Here is a 5,749-nt window from a genome sequence, read left to right as displayed (position 1 = left end):
TCCAAGTCTGGCAGTGGAGCAGTGCTGGAATGTGGGAAACCTTGGATTCAGGCCAAGGGGAATTAGCTGAAGGTGCAGCTGAGGCTGAGCTGCTGGGTTATGTGTGTGTTCTCAGGGTGAGCCCCCTTTTGCCCTTTCACTAGAGATGTAGAGGCAGGAGGGCAGGAGTCACAGTACTGGGCCAGGCAGGGGAGAGGGAGATTGATTTCAGCCTTGTGGGCACAGCCTGTGGGAAGTGAAGGGGAATGAAATCTAATCTATGGATATAAATCCTCGAGTGGCCTGGCCCCTACTGTTGTTGGGCCTGTATTTCTGAATGGTCAGCTGGAGGGGAGACAGGACCAAAGCCAAATGAACTGAGAGCTTCTCTGCAGGTCCTCTGAAACACTCACGTCTCTCGGCTGGCTACACAAGGCATGTGGGCAGGCTGGATTGTCTCCTCTTTCTTGCCCAGTCCAAAGAGGCAGACATGCATGATGATTAAATGAGGGACTGCTTTAAGCTAAAGGCCTCAATTCCACCCAAAATTAAAAACTGCTGTTTTGGGATATGATATATATACTGAGCATCTATGCAAAATTAGTATGCAAAAGGCTAAGTTCTCCAACTCCTCAGACCTGTTAGCAAATAAATCAATCCTTACATATTGGCTGGTTTAGGAAGGGTCCCTGGGACAAAGCCAGCTTTTCCTTTTGGAGGCTGGACCTTACAGTTTTTTGCCTACTGTGAACAGAGCTATCTCCACAGGTAGGATGGACACAGACTTGGTCTGTAGTTGAAGATGTAGCCATAGCTTACCTTTCCAATTCCTACGGTACCCACAGCATCTCCTTTCTGTTATATGAACAAGTCTGGCATTGATGTTCAGCTGGAAAACAGGTTATTTTCTTCCATGTCTGCTCAGTGCTACAGTATTGGCTGCCTGTAGTGTGATTAGCTCTGTGTAGAATTCTTATTTCTTTCTAAAGCTTAATCTCTCTTGGGTGTTTTGTTTTGTTTTGTTTCAGCTCAATTTGCTTGTTGAGTTAACAAGAGACTCTGAGATCGTGATATGTCACTTATCAGTTTTCAGTGCAATGAAGTCTGCTGCAGCAGAATGTCTGAATGTCTTGGGTTCTTGATATTCACAATATTTTAACATTTTCAGCACCTACATACACAGCATGGCAAGTGGTAGTTGCAAACCGGCGGCACTGAAATAAACACAAGATGTAAACCTGCGTGGTGGTACCAGCCCGTGCTGCCGCGGGGTGCGGGGCCATACAGAGCCCAACTCCTGCCGCACCTCAGACGGCCTGGGCATAAAAAGAGAGCACCCAGCCAGCACGAGGAAGGCCCTGCAGGAGACCAGGGCTGCCCCCAGATCTCTGCTCCTGGGAAACTGGGGGTTCATCCAGTGGAGGATAGTTTTGGGTTGTTGCGGTTTTTTGGGAGTTTGGTGGCAGCGGTCTGGCATGTGGGGTGGTTTGCCTTCTGCAAGGACAGAAGCCATTTGGTGAAATGGTGGGATTTGAGTCCCCAGCCTTCCCAGAAGAAGGGAGCTCTGTGGAAAGGCGCTGGCAGACGTGTGCTCAGGGCCCTGGCACCTGCCCCAGTCCCACTGCCCCGGCTGTGCCCTCGCTTGCCGGGGATGTGCGGCAGGCAGGGAGCAGCCCCTGGAGCCTGCGGGATGCCTGGCGCTGGGCTCGCACCTCCCTGCCAGCCTGAGGGCAGGAGCAGGAGCTACACCGCGCTCACGCAGCGTGGTCAGAACAGCCAACGTGTCCCACAGGTGTCCCCTCCACGGCACCACGCCTTGGGTCTGCTTCTGCGGCACGCAGAAGTGACAGAGCTTTGTCCTGCTATCCAACATGCTTCAGCTGAAAGGGGGATTGACAGTCTGAGGGACTGCACATCTCTCCAGCGAGAGGAGGAGGGGAGGCAAATAGCATCTCTCCCGGTTCTCAGGGGCTCGCAAATAGACCATGGATTTGCTGGGTGATGTTTTTTTTTTTTGTTTTGGTTTGGTTTTTTTGGGTTTTTTCTAAATCCCATCCAGACGACAGGACAATCAGCACTTTTAACATGGGATTTAGATGTTTGTGTGTGTATATTTAAAAAAAACAACAACAAAAGCAACCAACAAAACCCCCAAAACATAAAAACAAACAAACAACAAGCAAAACCCAAACAAAGCAAACAAACGAAAACCAAACAAAAAAAAAATTAAAAAGGAAGGGAAGACAACAAGCGTACTCACGACTTTGTCAACCCCCTCCCAGAGGCACCATGGGCTCCAGCGACCTCTCCGACGGGTGTCCCTGAGGCTGGCCCCGCCGTCCTTGCGCGCAGGGAGAGCGCGGGCCCTGGGAGGGGGATGCGGGAAGGGAGATGCGGGATGTGGGATTTGGGATGTGGGATGTGGGATGTGGGATGGGTGATGTGGGATGTGGGATGTGGGATGGGGGATGCTCCCCTGCCCTTCCCGGGGGAGTCCCCGCGGCGGCGGCCGCTGGGGGGCGCCCGCGCTCCACGCGCGGTCCCGGCCCCGATCCCGGTCCGGCTCCCGGCCCCAATCCCGGTCCGGCTCCCGGCCCCGATCCCGGTCCGGCTCCCGGCCCCGATCCCGGTCCGGCTCCAGGCCCCGATCCCGGCCCCGCTCCCGGCCCCAGTCCCGGCCCCGGCCCGTGGCGCCTTCCCCCGGAGCGGAGCGCTGCCGGCGCTGAGCCCGGCCCACGGAGCGGGGCGAGCCGATGCTCCGCGGGAAGCAGGAACAGGACCCCCGCCTTCAAACACCCTGCAAAGCCCAGCGCTGCCTGTCCCCCGTCAGCCCGGCCCTGGGGACAGGCGGTCCCCGGCCGCACCAGCGGCGGAGTCGTTTGTCAGGAGCGCTGGGAAACCGTCTCGCCCCTTTGTGCATTTTGCGGGATTTCTCCTCGCACAGGCAATTGGCAAAGGTTAGGAAGGCGTCTTTAGATCCCCTATAATCCCAGTTTAAATATTAAAAGTATAAGCAGCCTAGGCCCAATATTTACCTATGTAACTCCATAGATTTCCCTCCAGACCTGGACTTCCAAGAATTTAAGGGATGGTTTGCGTTTCTTCCTTTTCTTCCTTCCCCCACCCCTTCTTTATTTTCCCCCCATCCCTTCGTATTTATTTAACAAACTAACCTGAAGAGGAGGGGGGAAAGCCAACAAAAAAGCAGTATTTTTATGGCACAGAAACAGCCAGTCTCCCTGTCTGTAACGTGAAAGGAAGGCGAGATTCCATCCCCGCCGCACGCTTTGTCACCGTCTGGGTTTAAGTGGCCGCCACATCAGCACAAAAGGCCAACACACACACATCCCAAAACTCGACACAAAACCTCAACTGGCTCAATAGTGAAGATGGGTATTTCGATAACGAAATAACCTCCCTGCTCTGGTGGGGTCTGGGCTCCACTCTGCATCCCCACCGTGCTTCAAGCGGCAACTGCCAAGGAAAAGGGGAGAAAATCCCTCAAGAAAGTGTTTAAAATAAAACTAAGTCTCAAACGGGATTAAGGTTTTAATTACAATTCCCTATCGAAGTAACATGTTTGATGAACTGATCCTATCAATTAATAGTAACCTTAATTTAAAATTTATTAAATAGCTTTGCGTGAAGTATATGTCAGACTCTTTTTTTTCTTTTTAGGAAAAAAAATTATAAAGGTTAAGGCTACAACCACAAATTACTAGCAAAAGAAATGGTAAAGAAGAAACGTGCTGCTTTGACTAGAAGTAATTACTTGTGACCGCTTTGGGGGTGTTCTATCTGATGGTGGTGGATACAAAAAAATTAAAGTTCTTTTAGAAAGCGAAAATAGATGGATGTTTCTACCCGCCAACGATATAATTTCATAATATTTTGGGCCCACGCTATATTAAAGAGAAAAACAAGGTAATTGGAACATGCATCAACAGTTTTCCATGAAATAAGAGTTAAAAGAAGTAATAGAACTAATCACTGTCTCCTCAAATCAAGTAGAAAACATTTCAATGCACTAATTAGAGTAATTAGAATAATAAGACTGCCTATATGTGGTAAGACAATGTGTACAAACAACTTTATTTAATGTATACTGGTAATCAGCGATGCGTGCGTGCTTGAATGCTTAGTGCAATAAAATTCACCCCCGTCCGCCCAAACAATCAAATACAAATTAGTTTAATGATTGTGCCTGCTTGAACGTCTTAGAAATCCACAGGCAGAGGGAAATAAATAGCACCATCCTTGTTTGTACGTCTCCCCTACTGACCAAGGAGCTGATGCCTCCATGGACTTGGCAATGAATGACTGTAGACATGAATGAATCAAGGAGGGAAAGAGAATTAATGAATGAGTCAGGCTGGCTAAAAACAAGTCCTAACTTTTAGACGAGCGCCTCTTACAACTCCCGGGACGGGAGGAGACGGGACGGGGAAGAGGAGGGGGAGAGCGGTCTCGTCATCACTTTTACAAGCTGCCTCTGCCTGCCAGGATTTACCGCCGTGCGAGGAGGAGGGGGAGAAACACCGGCCGCCAACTTCCTACCGGCCTGCTCTCTTTTTAATCCTTAAAAGTGATATCTGTGCGGACAGGCCCAGGGACACACGAGCCGGTACAGCTCAGCCCGGCCGGGCGGCAGCGGAGACGGCCGGGAGAGCTGCAGCCGGGCGGGAGCGGAGCCCGGCGCTGGGACGGGCTGCCGGAGAAGCGATGGGGCTCCCGGGCGGCCCCCACGCCCTGCATCCCCACCCGCGGAGAGAGGCAGAGTTCCTGCTCCGGGCGGCAGCGGCTCTGCCCGGCAGGGGCGCGGAGGGGGCAGACAGGCACCAGACCAGGGCCAAAACCGCGGTCTCCCTGGGGCCAAGGGGTCCCGGCCCCCCTCCCCAGCCGGGGAGCAGCGCCCGCCGCCGACCCGCCGCTCCTCCCGGCAACGCCGGCACAGCCTCGGCCGCTCTCTTGCCGCTGTCCTTGCCTCTCGCCTCTCTCTCTTTGCCCGCCGACGGGAGGCAGGATCCGACGGCCGCGTCCCGCGGGGGTGCCCGGGTCAGGCCGGGCTGGCGGGGGAAGGGGCTCCGCGCCGGCACGGGCGGCCTTCCCGGCCCCCAGGCCCTGCGCGAAATCCCGGCTTACTCGGGGCACTTGGCCGAGTTTCGGAGGTTTTTACAGGGAGTTTGAAGGGAGAGAGAAACGCTTCGAAGGAAGAGACCCACAGCTTGGGCCAGGCCACGGGCCGAGGCCGACTGCGGGGTGAGAATCCACGCGCTGCAGATGGGACTCGCCTGCCGGAGAGCCCACTTGTTTGGTTTATAGTTTGATAAGAAGTCCACTCTGAAGACACGTCTTTGCTTTTTGTTTTACCATTTCTGCTAAAGCACGCTTTGGCTTTGCTCTAACTAATTTTCCCTGGAGAAGAGCCCGCTCCCCCAGCATCGCCCATCCGAGCCAGGGGCAAACTCGCTTCTGCGGAACATCTTCCTACATCCCCGACGGCAGCCCGGCCATACTCCGAGTACAGAGTGCCAACTTAGCGTCTGCAACTCTGAAAATTTGGATTTTTATATTTTCCATCTCCAGATTTAAAGCCAGAGAGGCAGCCCAGGTCGCGTCCCTTCCGAAACGCACAATAAATAGACACCCGCCCGCAGGAGCAGGGGAGGCGGGAGAGCCACGATTCCCAAGACGAGCCCCAGCGCCCAGGCTCCGTTCTGGACGCAGCAGAAGGCCGTCGCTGCCCCGTCCACCGCCAAAAAGCCGCGGG

This window comes from Passer domesticus, chromosome 3 (genome assembly GCF_036417665.1).
Source record: "Passer domesticus isolate bPasDom1 chromosome 3, bPasDom1.hap1, whole genome shotgun sequence".
Classification (NCBI taxonomy): Eukaryota; Metazoa; Chordata; class Aves; order Passeriformes; family Passeridae; genus Passer; species Passer domesticus.
This window is presented reverse-complemented; position numbering follows the sequence as displayed.